The 17,923-nt window shown below is 44.5% G+C and overlaps 1 protein-coding gene across 3 annotated transcripts in view; it reads left to right on the top strand.

Moving 5' to 3' along the window:
• PIK3CB (phosphatidylinositol-4,5-bisphosphate 3-kinase catalytic subunit beta) overlaps positions 1 to 17,923 on the top strand; it is a 288,112-nt gene that overhangs the window by 180,530 nt on the left and 89,659 nt on the right. For 2 of the 3 annotated variants that reach the window (XM_032697649.1, XM_032697651.1), the window contains exon 1: positions 8,637 to 8,688. The gene's annotated coding sequence lies outside the window, so the exon portion shown is untranslated. Of the gene's footprint in view, positions 1 to 322; positions 443 to 2,632; positions 2,732 to 8,636; positions 8,689 to 17,923 lie in introns of those variants that run through there. The other variant, XM_032697650.1, reaches the window with a different exon arrangement.

Here is a 17,923-nt window from a genome sequence, read left to right on the forward strand (position 1 = left end):
AACAAGAGGTAACATAATGCAGTCGGATAAATCCATTAAAAAGGCAAGAGTATAACATTAAAATGCCAACACCATGAAGTCTTTGTTGGTTTAAAATTCCTTTGCTGTTCTGCCACTTTCTTTGTTTCTTTATGCTACTGTTTTTTCTTGTAGCTGAAAACATCAGATGACCACGAGGGATGAATCTGCAGCAGTGCTGCCTCCCAGGATGTGTAGCTGCAGCCTCTAAGCCCAGTGTTGTGCAGCAGTAGGGATCCACGTGGCCGATTGTTTTGCAGACACAGTGGTGGTATATTTATGTATTTCTGAACTTGTTTTTCAGGATCCCTGGCTGCCTGTGTATCATGGAGCTTGCTGCTTAACAACAGAAATAAAGCACTTGTCAGGCAGAAGCAATTGTGTCAGTGCAAAATGGAATTCGCAAGACTAAAGTTTACACGAGGTAACAACAAAATCTACTGTTCCATTCTATTGGGCAACAAAGGTAATTTGTTATGCAACATAATGAGGACTTGTGTGTGATAGCAGAGGCTCTTGGTTACAGGGCATTGACATCAACAAGCCCATGCAGCTCATAGATATGAGAATTGCTATATGTAGCACTGAATTCAAAAGCTTTCTTGTTATTATGGGAGGAGTGGTTTCCAACTTAAAAATTGCAGAGTAAACAAAACCCTGAGACCAGTCCTGCAGTCCTTTATGGTCTGGATAGGACCTTCCTCATTTCGTTTTGGGTTGGTCTGTGTCTCAGACTTGATAGTCAGCCTGGGGGCCACAAGGTCAGGGTCACAAGTGTCATGCATTTCATGTGGTTCTGACACATTTGGCAAGTCTCCTGCCAGCCCACATAATGACCAGGGAAGAGAGAGTGGATGGGGAGAAGTCAGATAGTCATAATGCCATTCACTGCTGGCCAGAAGTCCATGATGTCTGATCCCACATATTCCACTGCTGCTGTTAGCACATCCACTCCTAGAAGCCAGTTATCCTTCCTGCAGGACAGCAATGGTCATTCACCTGTTTTGCAGGTACACTGCAGCACGTGGGCTGTGTACAGAGCTGGGAATGGAGCTGTGGCCTATAAAGCAGTGAGATTCATCTGCTTTGCCCTATCATCTTTCAAAACAAATCTACAGGCTGGTGTGATGGGGCCTCTTGTTTATGATGACTTAGGCTGCTCTCTGCCTCCAGAGCTGGTACTAGACTCAAAGATCCTGTTTGCTGGCATTCCACTGCTGTCTACAACTGCTTCTGTAACACCCTGTCCCATATGTGTTCTCCTGGCCCACACTGAATATTTCCCTTGCCATTCAGTTGAAAGAGAGAGTCTGGGAGCAGTCTCTTCCTGAGAGCTGTGAGGGAGACAGTGGGCTCAAGCTTCACTGATAAATTAATACAGGAGAAATAAGAAATTAAGACTGTGCCACATGGCCTGTAGAGTAGAGGACTAAGCTCAAATTGTATTGGTAACTTTGTCCTGGCAATCTGTGGGGTTGGTTCTATTTCTGTAGCGTGCATATAACGTTGTACCTTATGGATGATATTCTGGAGCTGTCATAATCAAGCAAACAGTTTAATTCCACAAGTGCTGTGTTAATTTGGAGATAATGCTTGCTTTTTTCCTCAAACCACAGTCAAGACTGGCTGGCCAGACCACGTTAGGGAAAGCTGCTCCTGCAGAAAAGTCAAAGACCCCCATCCCCTGGTGTACTGTGCCAGTAGCAGGATGTTGGAGTTCTGACTGTGCCAGTGACTCAAAAAGGGCCTGGCCTGTTTACTGCTACTCAGACAGGACTGTTAGGACAGCAGTACAAATAAAGGTAAGACACTGAGTTAACCACTCTCTTGGCCAAGCTACTTTACCTCTCAGTGACTTGGGTTATATGGGACAGTCATCACTATAAACTCTGGTGCTTGAAGTTTAACCAAACAGACTGAAACATCTAAAGGAAAGGAGTGAAACAAGCACTGCTTTAGTGGTTTATGGTGGAATGTCGGGCATGACACACAGCCCAAGGTATTCAAACTAGGATGTGATTGAGAAAACTTTTGCTTGTGGTTCCAGACAGGTACTGTACTCTGTTTCCAGAGATGACAGGCACCTGCCATTCAGCAGTGGCTTCCTCACCTTATAAGGCAGGTGGGTTTCTCTGGGCCTATTTTCTTGTGTATTTTTTTTTTTCACAGCCTCTTGAACAATATGGATCTAGTCCTGGCTGAGATATTTTAGGAGCCACTATGACAGAAATATTTCATGATGATACTGGTTACTTTAATTGAAGATATGTTAATTTAATTACCAACCAAAGTAATTAAATTCAGCCTAACGAAATTAATATTGCATCGTAAGAAGCACTAAGATTCCATACTGTGAGGATAAGAAGCAAACAAACCAACCCTGTCTTTCATGCAGGAGATGCTATCTGGCATTTGCATAGATATTGTGTATGTAATTAAAGCCATCCTTAATGTGTCATGCTGTTATTGCAGCCCTTGCTATTTTGTAGCAGCTGCTAGATCTTACAATGAACGACTACAAAAATATCCCAGGGACTCTAGCAAGCATTACAGTGACTTTGCAGACAACGATTCTCTTAAAGTAAACCCCACAAGCATCCTTGCTTTTTCACAGGGAAACATCTTGTTAGCATCTGTCAGGACGAATGCCATTTTGCCTCAAGAAAATGCTGATCCTGGCAGAGTCCGGGCACTGCGCACTGAGAGCTCACAGGTGAGTAAGTTGTCTGGCGCTTTCTGCAGTGCAAGTGCAGGGTGTTTTCAGACTCTCGGCGCTGTTTGGCAGAGCCTCGGGTCGTCCAGAGGTGAGCTGCCACGCTAGACAGCCCTGGGTGAGCCGCCCTCCCGGAGGGGCCGCGCTTGGCTGGGCGCGGAATTGTGCAGCGATCCCGTGTCAGACGTGCCGCAGGGGTGTCTTTCCGCCTGAATGCGGCCACTTGCAAATGTTTTGCTGTTTCGTCCCTCTGCAGCCCTGCTTTTGGGACCATTTCAAGGTCAAGGCTGTTAACAGGGCTGCGAGTGCAACGCTTCCTCTCAGACTGCAGGGTCCGTGGCACCGGGGTGATTATTTATGATACTCTTATGCAGTACCCAGTGCACTGAAATGTTGTTTTCCTCTGCGCTTGCTCCTCCTACCTGGGAGCCGCACAGTTCATGTGACTTCCATGCATCTGTCAGCCCTGCTGCCTGTCCCCCAGGGTCCCCAGGTGAGCAGCTGGGCTACTCTAGCCTTTGGGGCTCTACCCCTGGTACTGTTCACAGGGAGCAGCTGGAGTGATTGATGCCGGGGATTGAAGATAGTTTCTGGTTCTGGTTCTTCCTTCAGCATAGGCAGCAAGAAAGCATCCACCTTCCAGCAGTGCTGAAACACTTTTGGCAGCTTTACCCATCTCTGAGGTCTCTCTGTCAGCACCTCTTTCTCCCTCATTTATTCCTTGATCTCCTGCCCCTGTAGTAGAGGAAGCCCCACTACTTTCTCAGGCCCTTGCCCTGTTCTGTGGAGTTTTGCATTCCCCTTCCAACACTGTTGGAGTCAGGTACAGCAAGATGAAGGAACAGCTCGGTATAATGTTTAGCTGAATAAAGTATCACACACAGAAACTTGCACTGTTTCCATCAGCAGCTTACCAAAATAAGAATGAGTATAATTGTTCAAAAACCAAGTTAAGATGGATTTTCACATGTAAATATCTGGACTGAGATTTGGTTAGCAACAGATGATGTGTGGAGCTGTGTGTTTTAGGCCTCTAGTTTACTGTCTTCAAGGTGCTGTGTTAGTGTCAGGCTCATCTGGGTCAGGATTGTGGAATTTGCTCCTTGGCAGGAAGCCTGCCCTCTGATTGCCCCCTGTGGGGATGGTTTTTCACAAATGGTGTATCTGTAATGTGTCATGCCCAAACTGCACATAGAAAAGCCTTTTCAAAAGTCAGGAATTGTGTCCATGGTAAGATTTGACTGTAACAATTAAAACCCCCCAAAATTAATAGATATTGCTTCAATCTACTTGCAGCAGGTGCTACCACAGGTGAATGTCAGAGACAGGATGGGTGAGGCTGTCAATGTGACCAACCAACTTCAGTTGACCGAATTGGTAGTTTTAGGTAATCTAACCTGAGGTTCAAAGCAGGTGTGTTAGAGGTATTTGCTAAGTTCTAGGCCTCGATAAGTGCTGTGAGTAAGATGAAACTTTGAATTAAGCACTTTGAAAGTCATAACAGGTCGAGTATCTAATGAAAAATTAAAGAATGAATTAGTGGGCAGAAAAGAGTTCTCCCCAGAGCAATACCACGGTCCCTGAAAGCAGCCAGAGCCCCTGCGGGGGCAGTCACAGACTCTCTGCTCAGCTGCCTGTGTCTTCTCCGAGACTGTGGCTTGGCTTACTTTTTATTTTGTTTGTTGTCAGCACAGGCTGATCTGAATAGAGTCCAAGTGAAAACAGTTACAATCTCGGGATCTGCCTTCAGGAGAGTTTCAGCTGCATTTTCAGAAGTGGTCACGCACATTGCTGACAGCAAACTTCTCTGCTGGTAGTCAGTCATCTTATAGCCTTGTCTTACTTTCTTACTTCTTAGTGACAGAGCAAGAAACACTCAGAAATCTGCTGTGTTCATAACAGGCAAAGATCACGTACTGAAAAGGAAACGTTGGAGAGTAATGGGCCGGGTTTGCCGTGCATTTCCTCACCCGGGACTTGCGACTACCAGAAGAGAGTGCAGATCCAGCAGCCCTGGGGAGTGGCTCTGCCTCTCATCCTGCCGCCTCCTTCCCTTTGCTCAGCCTGGGTCAGCTCATGATTTACTCCTCAGGCTTCCTACAGGGCTGCTCACTACCTGGGGATTGCTGCTGTGCTGCTGCTCTATGTGAACAGGCAGTTCTTGGCTGCTTCTCCTCTTCCCACAGTGAAAGCAAAATGCTGAGCACCCCTACTCCTACAGTTACCCCGTGCCAGGGCAGGGAGAGCTCTTGGTGGTATTGCCAGGCACTAGTCTTAACACATCTTCTGCTCTATGTGTGTATGTGAGGGGGATATTGGCTGTTTTGGGGTTTTCTTGTAAGATTCCAGATCTTTAAAGTTAAGCTAAGAAAAGAAAATGTCAACTGTAAAAAAAACAAGACCCCCACTTATAGTCCTTATAAAAAAGTAAACAATTTAAATTAGTAATAAATAATAAAATACAACATTTTCCCTAATGGTTGCAAATTAGAAATGAGATGCAGCTGTAACATAATATATCAGGCAGAAATTAGCTGCTAATTAATAAGAAAAAGTCATACTTTGCATGATTTTTGAATGCTAAGTATTGCCAATATCACCTCTTTAATGACTAAATTCAAGACTATGATACTGCTCTTTCTTCCAAATAATGTTATAACAGTATGTAAAATATGTTTAATACTGTTAGTTGATTAGAATTGGACAAGCATAGACAAGCAAGAAATGCAGAACAGCACAAAGCCAATTCCTTGTGGACTTCACAGTAACACCAGGACATTCTCACTCCTTATCAGAAAATATGTAAATAGCTCCTGGCTCCCTTACTTGCTCAGATAGTGAGGCAAGACCTTTTCCATAAGCCTTCTTCCAGGAAACTTGTCCTCCTCAAGGTGTGTGGTGAGGAATGATAGTAAAAAGAAAGAGCATGAAGGATAAAAGGCAACACTAGATAATGACAGGAACAAAGGGATCCTGGGAAGCAGTGAGGGAGAGGCCTGGGTTGTCAGGATCTGACAAATGCTGAATACACTGATAAGGTGAGATGAAACCCTGGCCAGGAGTACGTGAGTTAAGCCAGGCAGACAAGCTGTCTGCAGGCTGAAAAATCCAACTGCAGTAGTGGACATATAAAATAAGATTTCTTCACAGCAAGGGCAAGAAGCTGAGCAAGCCAGACTTGTCTCTGCTGCAGCTTAGTAATTACTGTTACCCTTTCAGGCAATGTTTAGGTGCCATAGCTGTGTTCAGTGCATGGGGAACAGCCTTGGAAAGCATCATCTGTACAGGGATGGCTGGTGGAGGATGGAAAAAGGGAAGTATTAGCCATGCTCTGTGGAAGGAAATTGTAAATTTGTATTAAGGAGCTGTTTTAGGGACACTCATTGAAGAATCAGAGCCAGGAGTACCCTTGCTGCTCTTTCTTCTCTGAGATTTTTAAGTTGACACATTAGCTCCTTTGGCATAGATGGGCATATCAGAGTATCCAGAGGAAGTTGAGTCCTTTCAAAGCAAGGTTTAGCCCACAGATGCCATAAAAGCTGCTGGTAAAGTGCTGTCAAAAGTCAGTCATGGAGAGCTATACCTCAAAATCTGTAAACTGTGATGCAGATATAAACTCAAAAGCACCAGCACCTGAGTGGAAAACACTTCATAAGGTCCCGAGCAAGCCTCTTTTTCCTAGTAGTTCCTTCTCAGCTGCTTATAAGGTTTTCATCACATCTGCCATTGATTTATGTAGGTGTTAGGATAGTTGCCTGGATTTAGATTATTAAACAACCACTTCAAGATACAGAAGTGAGTACTGGCTCTTCTCTGTACTGAAAGAAACCAGCTGGATATATTCTTTTTCCTTGAAGAAGGCAGTTGTTAAGGAGAAGTTACAAGTACATTGGGGAAAGAAGCAAACCACTGTGTTTTAGCCTGGATGAGTTCACTCACCCCATTTGTTGAGTGGGAAAGAAGCTTGCAATGGTGCAGAGAGTACCACGAGTGGGCAAGGGGAGGTGGTGTCTTCCCTGTGGTGTGGGTTTATGCCAGATAAAATTTTGACTGAACTCTGACTTTTCTGTTTCTGTGGCTCCAGGTGGAAGCTCTGTGTGCAGAGTGCCCCTGAGCACTCCTCCATATGTGAGAGTGATGTTGCAATATGGTGATAAAACTGGTAGGCACAGAAGCTTGTTCAAGGGGAGGGGAAGCAGCACCCTGCAAGAAATGACAAGGAACTGCCAGCTGGATTTTCTTCTGTCAGTGATGAGGTAGAGCTTTGCTAATTCCAGGGGGAAGGAAGAGATCTGGCACTGAGGATCTGCAAAGCAAACCCATGAGCATAGAGAGGAGCCTGGAAAAGGAATCTCCAGGTGGAGGCTGCTTCAGCTTCCTTTGTTGTTTGTGACATTGGTTTTCCTGCCCTGCTCAGCCCCTTATTTGTGTCCAGCACAGCTGTAGGAGAGGGCTTGCAGTTGCTGTTGTTAGTTGCAATCTATCACTACCACCATGCACCAAAAGAATGTCAGGCTTCAAAAATATAATGTTGCCATGTTCTTAGCTTATATTCCCACTTTGTAGGTTCAAAAATTCTCATTAAACCTTTCTGCAAGTACTAAAATTTACAAGAGACCATTAACTCGAGTTCCTCTGCTGATGAACACCATTTTTGCTGCTTATGACACACAATAAAATAGGAATACAAGGTTCAGCTTGCCCTGTGGGATGTTCCAGGCCCCCTGCTAGGGCATTTCTTGGATTCAGGCTTTTCTTAGAAACCGTGTTTGCCTTTGGTCCAGTGAGTGAGGTCACCCCTTCTGTGGGGACTGCTTATTGTCCTTTTAGCTCTAACAGTTGCCTCGTGTCTGCTGGCAGATGCCCTGGCCTTCCCTCAAAATACAACTTGCAATCCACAGTGCCTTACCACCTGACACAGTGTCAAATGTGATGACTGAATTTGCACATCTGTGACCACTATACCTGAAGTTACAAGTTTTGACTTATTAAAACACCATGTCCCACACGGTGGCCCAAACCCTGGTGAAGGTTGGCACAAGGTCCTACTGAAGCACAGAGGACAGCAAAGGTGTTTTGATGGCCAGATGTTGGCAATGTGTCCATGACAACTGTGGGCAGCTGTTTCCTGCTTTGCATTAGTGCTGTGCTGGCTCGGGCAAGGCAGAGTATCCCCTAGTCTTGCTGCCATGTGTCAGCCTGAGGAGCTGGCAAAGAGCTTCTCCAAGAGTTTCGGTGGTAGATGGAAGCCTGTGGCCTGTGTGATGTTTGTGAGGAAGGCAGGCACCATGGGTGGCTAAGTGGTTGGAGACACCACTGTGAGAGCTGCCTGGGAGGAGAAGAAGGGAGATGTCAAGGATGCAGTGCCCTCAGTTGGCTGGGGTAGACCTGGGCCTTACACACACCCACTGGTGCAACGCATTAACCTGGTACTTTCCAGCCAGATCCTCTAGGAGGATTGGAGACTGGCACGAAATGAACCAGGTGGTTTTATTGCAGTAATCACCTTTCCTGAGAGGAGATAAAAGGGGAGAGAACAAGGAACAGCTGAGTGGCATTTAGCATGACTCAGTATTTCACTGTCAGGTGCAAATTCACGGCTGAAAAGATCACGCTTGTGAATTGAGGGAGTCGGCTGCTCTTCTGCCTGGGGCAAAGGTACGGTGCGGTTCTGGGGCAGTGCCGGACTCTCCGTGGCAGTGGCAGGCTGTGCGTGTGTGGGCAGCGGTGCTTCGGGAAGTGCTAATGCCTGGGAATAAAGAGTTGTCCCGGAGCCAGCGTGGGGAGTAGGGCGCGGGAGCCCCGCTGCAGCCCGGGACATGCAGCGCCACATCCCCCACATCGGTGTGTCTGTGCCTCGCTCGGGGCCTCGCCGGGGCAGAGCAGGAGGAAGAGGCGGTGGCCGGGGCGGTACCGGGGACGCGCTGTCGGTGCGAGGCTGCGGGAGGCACGGCCGGGTAGGACCGCGGGGCGCGTCTCTGCTTTGCTTCATTTCTGACCTCCCGCGACCCCTCCCCAGGACCGAGAGCCCCGGAGCGGGCCAGGAACCCGCGGCTGAGCGCCCTTCGGTCCGGGGGAGGGTAGAACCCGGTCCTCTGCCGCGGGACAGCCAGCTCCTCCTGCTCCGGCCCGCTGACAGCCGGCTCCTGGCTGCGGGGACTCTGGCGTGGTCCCCTCCCTCTCGCTGGTGGGGCTTTTCATGCTGTGAGAAGCTTCTCTGTCCCACTGCAGTGGTGGCTGGTTGAGCGGCTTCCCAATCCCAGGTGAAAACCGCCTCCCCCCCTCCCTAGGGTGCTTCTGGGGTCTCTTCCCCTTTTCGGGTGGGAGGAGATGAGAAGAGGGGTTTGAAATGGAAAATATTAGTTGTGGCTGCTTAAAAAAGAAACCGAGGGGGAGGTGGGGGGGAAGAAGCAGAAGAAAAAAAAGAAAATAGAATCAAAACCGATGAAATCAAACCCACCAAGGAGATGTGACTACTAATTTATTGGCTAATTTACCAGAAAGCAATAGGAACAGGGCCTCCAGTTGGGAAACTTTCACACCCCAGCAAGGTCTGGCAGCTGCCGGCAGTGGGGAAGTGGGTTGGCAGCACGTCTGAGGCTGACGCCTCCCGCCTGCCAGCATGTGTCAGACCGTTTAGGGTGTTAATGGCAAGGATTCACCAATTAAACAACATTTCGTCTCTTTTTTTCCTTGAATGTTTTCCACGTGTGCTGTCCTTAAGAGTAACCTCAAATTTTTCAAATGATGTAAAGCGCTTATGTTGTCTGTTTTCTGTAGCAAGGTGCTTTCCTTAGCTGTGATTCATCACCTTGTTTTTCTTTACCAATTAAGCCGCTCATGTGGAGCTCTGAGACAGTCAGTGCCTCATCTTACGAGCTGGTCTCAGAATTATCAGCAAATTTGTCCCTGGGATTGGGTTCTTGGTAGACTGGAGATGTTTTCAGTTTCAGGCTATTGTATTTTCCTGGCAATTGTAACACAAGGGAGGTCAATGATCTTTTAAAGCATGAGGGGACTGATAAGAGTGGAGCCTTGATTGCATATGCAGACGTGCTCTTGGGTTTGCTCCTCAGAGACATCCCATGCTGTAGGAGAGCTCAGACAGCTGCCAAGGCACCAGGGGCTGTCCACTGCCCTGGCACCAGAGTCTGTACTAAATGCTGAAACACAGTGTTCTAGTAATAGTTTTTGTACATTAAACACAAGGATCAGTGAGTTAATCTTTGATGTTGTCAGGGCAGTGCACAGCATTCCCTGGTGAGCTCAGTCCCTTTGGGCAGTGAGTGGACAGATACTGGAGCTGAGATGCTTGAGGAGGGGAAGAAATAGAGGAGGAACAGCAAACTACTTGCAATTCCCAAGCATTGGAAGAGTCTGGAAGTGCTGGGCTATAGCTTCTATTCTTGAAGCCTCCTGTGTTCTGCTCTAAGTGACTCCATCTTTACCAGTGGCAGCTTCAGGGGTGCCCAGAAATAATGCAGAACAGGCCTGATCACCAAATATACTATTTTGCAGAAAAATTGAGAGTGAAACATATAACTTTTGCCAACACTTGCAGTAGACTTTCTACAGTTTTGAATACTTTTTTGATTGACAGCTTTGGCTCAACTGCAGCCTGGCTTCCCTGGCTGGGCTCCCTGGTTGTGTCGTCACCTTCCTTCTGGGTGATCTCACACCTCGTGGGAAGTGTGCTCTGGCAACTGAACCACAGCTCCAGTGAGGCACCACTTCAAAACCAAGTGTTTGTTGAAAACCAAAAGATAGTAGTAGATGTCTGTGTTTTTAGAAATTAAATACTAAACAGAGTGAGGCTTTTCATGGAAAGGTTTGTTTTGGTTTTCTTCCCTGGAGAAAGCCACGATTTTCAGTAGAAACACATCATGAAGGGAGTTTTTTGAGCAGCCTCAGGCAGCAGTTCCTAAGATCCAATATTAATGGAGGAATAAGAAATGAATGCACTTGATCTTGTCCGTTTCTTGCTTTGACAGCATCTCTGAGTGAAACCCTGACTGTCATGTCATCCCAGTGTGGCACTTTCTTCCCCAAGAATAGGTGGCCTGTATAAATCTTTAAGCTTCTTCCCAAAAGCCTGCATGGTGTATGTGGTGATAGTAGTCCCTTTCATTTCTTGGTGGATTTGTACTGTTTGTACACTAGTTACCCAGTTCCTAGGCTGACAGAACAGTGAGTAGCCAGGTTTATTCACTCACTTTCAAGGCCAGGTTTTTAGGAGCTGGCAGTTCTACTGGGATACTGTGTGCTACACCAGGTGCTGTTTACATGGAAAATGTCACGAGCAGGTTCTAAACTTGATAACTACGAATGCCCAGTTTTGAATAGTGGATTTTTTTCCACCCTGTGACTTGGTGATGAAGTTTAGGCAAATATTTCTGGCCCGTCTTGCAGGAATCACATTTAAGTCTGTCAAACATTGTGGCTGGGAACCTTCCTCTGAAACATCTGGGTATGAACAGTGCTGGAAACAGGATCCTTGCAGAAATGAACCTTGTCTCTGAACCATTGTGGTTTTTCTAATGAGATCAGTTTGCCACCTGCATCTTTCAGGGGTGTGACTTTATTTTAGAGATATTGTAAGTGTATAAACAACCTTCTGACCTTCCTCCTTTCCATGTATTTCTTTATGCTCCATTTCCTTCTCTTCCTCCCCATCCTCTCTCACAGTCCTGTGTCCTTGCAGACATTCCTTGTTGCTAGCTTGAGACATGCTGCCAGCTGGACATTGTTTCACAGCTCCTTCAGACAAGAGGAGGAAAAAAAGAGCCTGCTTGGTGAGATGGATAACCTTCAGGATTTAATGAGCACCTCTTTAATAGCAAAACCAGCCAAGCTTTGATAGTACCCAGGTTCTCACCCCCTGACTCCTGAGTGTTTGCTCAGCAGAGCTCAGTAGTGGAACCCTTGAGTGTATACATTGAATCAGCTTCTCCATTTCATGAGCAGAATGGACTTCAATAGACAGTTGTGAACACTAAGACCAGAATTTCCCAGTGAGACTGTGACACAGGGACTCAGTTGTCCTTGACAGAGTAATGCTGTGACAGATTTATTACTACTTTTCATTTACATTTCTTAGATACAAGGAATTTGTGTTGAAGGCCTGAATATTTGGGATAGTATTTTTTATTTACTGTAATCAGTCAAAACAGCGTTGGCACTGAAACTTCTGTGGGAAGGTTGTTTGTCTACTTGGCATAACAAGAAGGATTATTAACATAACCAGTCTTGCAGGTGATGATAAATTCAACAGGCATTACTTCTACTTTTTTAAGCAGTTGGTTTTCATTATTATTAATTTTTCACATAGATGCCTTATTCCAGCTGACGTAAATTCCTTTCAGAGTGGACCTAAACCTTGTAATTTGCCAGGAAGTTAAGACAGCTTTTTATTTAAAATACAGTTTTCCCCTCTCAATGTAGCAACCAAAACTAGTGCTTTTCTTTTATCTTGTAGAAAGCAAAACATCATGACATTATCTCAGTTTTGCAAAGTTCTGTGTCTTACCAATCCATCTTAAGAGAAAGAACATGTCTATTAAATCAAGGGATCATTTTTGTCTTCTCCTTCAATTAATCACCTCCCCCCACCAGTAGGCCAGGACATCAATAGTTTTCAGCTGTTCTTATGTATTTACCTGCAGTATTGAGTGTAGCACTCTGAATCACAGAGGTCAGACTGAGAATGGATGTAATACTCCTGAAGGGCATATGTGCATTTTGGACCAACTTGCCCTTCTGGTCTACTTACACCTCCTTTGTGGAGTTACTCACAGCTCTGACATAGTGTTGTCAGCTTACATGTAAGCATTAAATTCTTTTGTGGCTTTGATGGACATCTGTCCTGGTGAATATATATTAGTTTCTTGCTGGAACTAGTATCCAGGTTGAAAGGAAAGACCAGCTAAGTAATCTTACTCATTTTACTGCCTCCATTGCATGTATACAGATTGTTTCCAAGCATGCCTTTGCTGTGCAGTACATCTGTATTGACTACAACAGTGTCCTGTGGGTTCAATGGCTTTTGGAAATGGAGCAATAAAACATAAATAGGTTGTTATGCTACCTTCTCATGAATTTATTATACTGACTGAAATGTATGTGTGAGAAAAGTTACCCTTCTAATAGTGTAAATAGAGAGCTACTTGTTTGTATATGTAGGAAAGAAAAAAAAAATGCTGTGCCCCCTCAGTGTTATTTTTACTAATAGTAAATATGTTTATCTTTGTCCTCTGTGAGCAAGTGTGGTGAGGGTATATCTGTTGTTAAAGGAAATTAGTCTGGTTTTGGTTTAGTTACCCACTTGTTTTGGGGCATCTGATGAGTTAAGGGCCACTTCATATGGTTTATTTTATAATGAGAGCACTTCTCTTCTGGTGCAAACATACCTTGCAGTATCACACCCTTACAGCTCTTTTATTGGTGACTTAATGAACTTTCCCTAGTCCAAACAAAGCTTTGGTGCTGCTCTTTGTATTATTTGTTTTCATTTGAGACACAATTTTTTGTTCAGTTCCACTGTAATCTGCCCTACGTCGTTCTTTTGGTACAGGTTGCTTCGTGGTGCTTGATGTCATACAACCATAGAATCACAGAATGGTTTGGGTTGGAAGAGACCTTATAGATCATCTAGTTGCACCTTCCTGCCATTGGCAGGGATACCTTCCACATAAAATAAGCTGTCTTGGAAAATACTGTTTGTCCTAAGCTAAACTTAAGCACAGCCTTAGTGGTCAGAGCAGAGAGTGCAGGGCATGTCCCATCACTGTTTGTAGGGTATGTGTCATCTCTACATGTCCCTAAGTCTTTTGGCTTCCAATTAGACAGAAATGTGTAGCAATGTAAATAATTGCTTATATCCCTCTTCTCTATATGCCTCCACAACTAAAATGCTGCAGACAAGTAAATATTAAAAAGGAATGTCTATTTCTTGTTTTGACTTTTAACTCGAGTAACATTTCAATGGCAAAGAAATTTCTATCCTGACATTCATCTTCTGTGATGTGGTCCAGTGAGTAACAGTGTAAACTGTATTTAAACATACCAATTACAGAGAACAAAGGGATGGCTTTGAGAGATGAGAGAAGCTGGTCCTGTCTGTTTACATTACAGAGCTCCTTCCTGAGTGCAGGTGGCATCAGAAGGCAGCAAAGTGTCCTCTCAACTTTGCTTCCTAAAATACAAATTCAGATGAATTTCCTTTGCCCTATAACTAAGCTCTGGGTAATGGCAGCTTCCTCAACAGGGTTCAAACCACCCTTAACACTGTGAGGAACTTTCTTATAAATGACCTAGTGACTTCTCTCATTCTCCTTTCAGTGTTTTTACTTGCTTGCTTTTTTTTTCTGATTTTTCAGCTGCATGTTTTACTTACAGTATCTCCACTCTGTTTTCAGGGGCTGAGACAGGAACACGGAAATCCCATTTTTTGTGTTCCCCAGCTGCACATCCAGTGTATTATCCACCTGCCTTGTCAGGGATTTCCTGTTTTAGAAGATTAGAGTTGAGCAACTCTGAGTTCCTCTAAGAGAAATGATTTTCCTTTCCTGTATGGCAAGGGAGACTGCAGTCTTCTGAGGCTGTAAACTTCTTTAGACCCACCAATATAGCAGTTGGTACCATGTAGAGCCACTGTCTGGTTTCAGTTCTCTTACATCGATGTACGTCAGAGTAGCTGCTGTTGCTCCCTTTACCTCTTTTAGAGGTGGTTGTCCTTGTAGGCAGAGTTTTTTATCGAGCTGGAAGTTTGCTTCTTGCTGTCATTCTCTCTTCCTTCCAAGTCAAAAGGTACTGTCTGTATTTTACCACATCTCCAAAAATTACTGCTCTGGTTGACTTCAAAACCTTAACTCAGCAAACACACACAAGTGGTTTCCACCACAGCTGTCCAGTTTGGATTGCCCTAAGGATTCCTGTGGAAACAATGTTCACCTGTTTTCTGTCTTTTTTTGTCTTTTTTTTCCCCCCCATTCAGCTGATCAAAGGACTAGCACATCTGCCTCACCCACTTAGCTTGTCCTGGTCTAATTCCAACAGTCAGAGGTTGAGGAAATGGCATTTTTCTAGTGAATTTTGCTTTGCCAATTTTTCTCATTCATGCCTACCTCAACAAATTGCTTATTTCTTCCCTTGTACTTACCTTGGTACCATTTGGGTTGGATATTGGGTGTTTGCCCTCGGCCCCTGGAGATGGTGCCAGAGCCGCAGTGCCATTGGCCTGGTGGTGCTAGTGCCTGAGGGAGCTGGAGGAGCTGGCAGGGACTGTGTTCCTGTAGGATTGCCTGCCTTCCTGGTGCTCTGCAGATCTGTGAAACCACTCTGGAGTAACAGGAGCACACACATGGCACGTTCTTATTTTTGTCACCTCAGAAGTACAAGCAAATGTAAGCCACATCACTGCATGTTTTGTTACCACAGTTATTTTGAGGCAGTTACAGGGAGGCACAGGCAGGTTGGTTGAGATAAAATAACAGATCCATAACCTGCAGCCAGGCTGAGTTCACGTGTGCCCTGAGAAGGCAGACCCATCCCTAGAGGCTTCTATAGTTGTGTAGTTATGGTTTCTGTGTAATTCCTAGAACTAATAAAGTGTAAGCTGCATCTGTTACTGGCTTCTGTCAGTGTAGTTTGATCTCTTTGCTTTAAACTGGGAGCACTCAGGACAGATAGCTCCATAATGTTAAGTAATCTCGGTCTTTGCTGTTTGTTTTTGTTTTTTCTCACTGTGCTTTTTATTAATGACTTGTTTAGGGAAGGCAAGATGGGAAGTTCATAGATGGGAACTGCCAGGTTTCCAAAGTTCCAGAACTTGATGTATTGCATCTCTGAATCCAACTTGTGACTACAAGTGAACATGAAGTCAAGAAGTAGGATGAGTGGAATGACAAGGGACAAGAAGGGATAAGGGGGAAGAAAAATAAAGGGAACAGTGTATCCTCCAAAATGAATAGGAAAACGTGAGACAAGAAGGAGTTCATGAGGGACATTGAGATCTCTAATCTTGCTTCTAATTTAGGCACAAGCTATAAAAACGTATGTATTCATATATCTCTCATATGACTTGCTTTGAAGGCTGGTAGGATTCTCCATGAATAAAACTCTTTGTTCCTTTCGCTGACCTGTATACTCAATCTTTTAAAATAGTTACAATTTAGCAGCAACTGTAAGAAGATATTTGAGCTGGTCTCCTGATTCCACCCTGGCATCCGGAACCAACACAGCAGTGAGTGGTTAATGAAAGCTGTGAGAAACAAGCAGTTTGGTCTGTGTGTGCCATGGCTACATAACCTACTGGAGATGGCAGGGCAGCAGAATGAGATGTTGTCACTATAGTTTCAAAAAATCTCATCAGGCCCAGATCTAGCATTGTTGATTTGAGACTAAGAAAGAATGTAATTCTTAATAAACTCTTGGGAGATACTATTCAGGAGGTTTCATTTTTCTCTCCCTCCTGTTTTATGTCTAGGTGGAATTTTGGCCACAAACCAAATTTTTGCTGGTTTTTTCTCCACTGTGTACTTAATTTGTCTCATGCAATTTTAAGGAGTTAGACTAAAATACGTCAGCTTAGCTAGAGAACATTTTTTTAATCTGATAGAACAAAAATAATTTGATAATGATTTCAAAATTCAGTGACAAAAATTAGAAAAATAACTTGACAAATGGCAGGCTGCTGCCAAATACCTTTATAAAGGTCATGCTCAGTCAACCAGTTTGGAGAAAAAATGTGGAAAAAAGTTGAGTTTAGCTAGTTATTTAATAAATTACCCCTTAATATCATTACAATGTACATCAGATAGGAAAAAAAAAATGAAAGGAAAAAGATGAATTTGAAACCTTGGAAAATCATAGTCAACTAGATGGAAAGACCATAAACTGATGGGAGGAACTGGAAAAGGGCAAAATATACAGAACTTGACATATGCTGAGGCCAGACTGGCTTGGAAGGAGGGTTGGAGTCAGCAGGATTGCTCGTGTGTAAGGTTACACGTGAGGGTACATGGAATCAGACACTGCAGACCTGGAGTGCAAAACACACTGATTTTCTGTGCATTAAATTGGCAGACTGAGTATCTAATTAAGATACTCAGTATCTGTCAAAGAACTTGAAGCAGCCACAGTAATGCGGATCTGGCAGTAAACTTGCCATACAGGCATTTGTTTGTAGCCTTCTGCCTCCAGTAGCCTCAGTCGAACCCTGATGCGCTTGAGTGCCATCATTTGGCGAGTGCAAAGCTCTTCGCTGAGGTGCGGGTCAGGTGTTTGCTGCTGAGTGACCCGGTCACGTGTATCAGCTGGAAGAGCATATTCCCAGCACTGTGAAATGCAGGTGAAGGAGAGAACTCATTTTCAGTGTAGAGACAGACAGGAGCAATGTTGGGACGGCTGAGGCTTCTGCAGGCGATGCACGAGATGTGCTCGAAGGTTGAGGGGTGTGTTTTAGTCAGCGTTCGCCCAGAAGCATTTATTTAAAAATTCCTTGTTTCAGACAAGACGTGCAGCACGGAGCACAGGATTGTCCTTTTAAACTACACTACAGAAGCACTTTTCAGGTGTGTCTTAGCAGGGCATGGGATAAGTGTTACACCACTGCAGTGATCCGCATGCTGGAAGTGGCAGCGCTGGCAGGGGCAGCCCCGGAGGAGCTGTAACTGCGGCAGTGAGAAACACAAAGCTGCTTTTGTTGAGTCTCCCTGCATTATTATTCTAATTCAGGGTTTACACAGTGCAACAGCCCCACTTCTATCAGATACTAATTAGTGTCCGTTTGCATTTTTCCATCTTTTGAGGGAGATTATCACCTGATCTTTAACAACCTGAAATAATCAGGTTTTTTAATAGAGTTCATATGGCCAAGCCACTATAGAACTTTACATCTGTTCCCCCAGCTATTGTCAAGAGGGAAGGAGAGAAAACAACAAAACAAAATCATGCTCAGCTTTTCAAACTATGTTTTATGGATGATTTAGCTGAGCATCATCAATTCTTAGGTTTGAGTAAAATGATTAAGCCACAAAGTGCATGTTCTTTGATAGGAAAACCTGACATCCTGTAACAGGACCTTGTTTTTCATATCTATGTATATTTCTTTATAACATATACCTGTGAGAATGATAGTTTAAGATGTGACTAAGATTAAAAGAGGTGAGGTATGTGTCTCTCTAATACTTTTCT

Source organism: Chiroxiphia lanceolata, chromosome 10, assembly GCF_009829145.1.
Source record: "Chiroxiphia lanceolata isolate bChiLan1 chromosome 10, bChiLan1.pri, whole genome shotgun sequence".
NCBI lineage: Eukaryota > Metazoa > Chordata > Aves > Passeriformes > Pipridae > Chiroxiphia > Chiroxiphia lanceolata.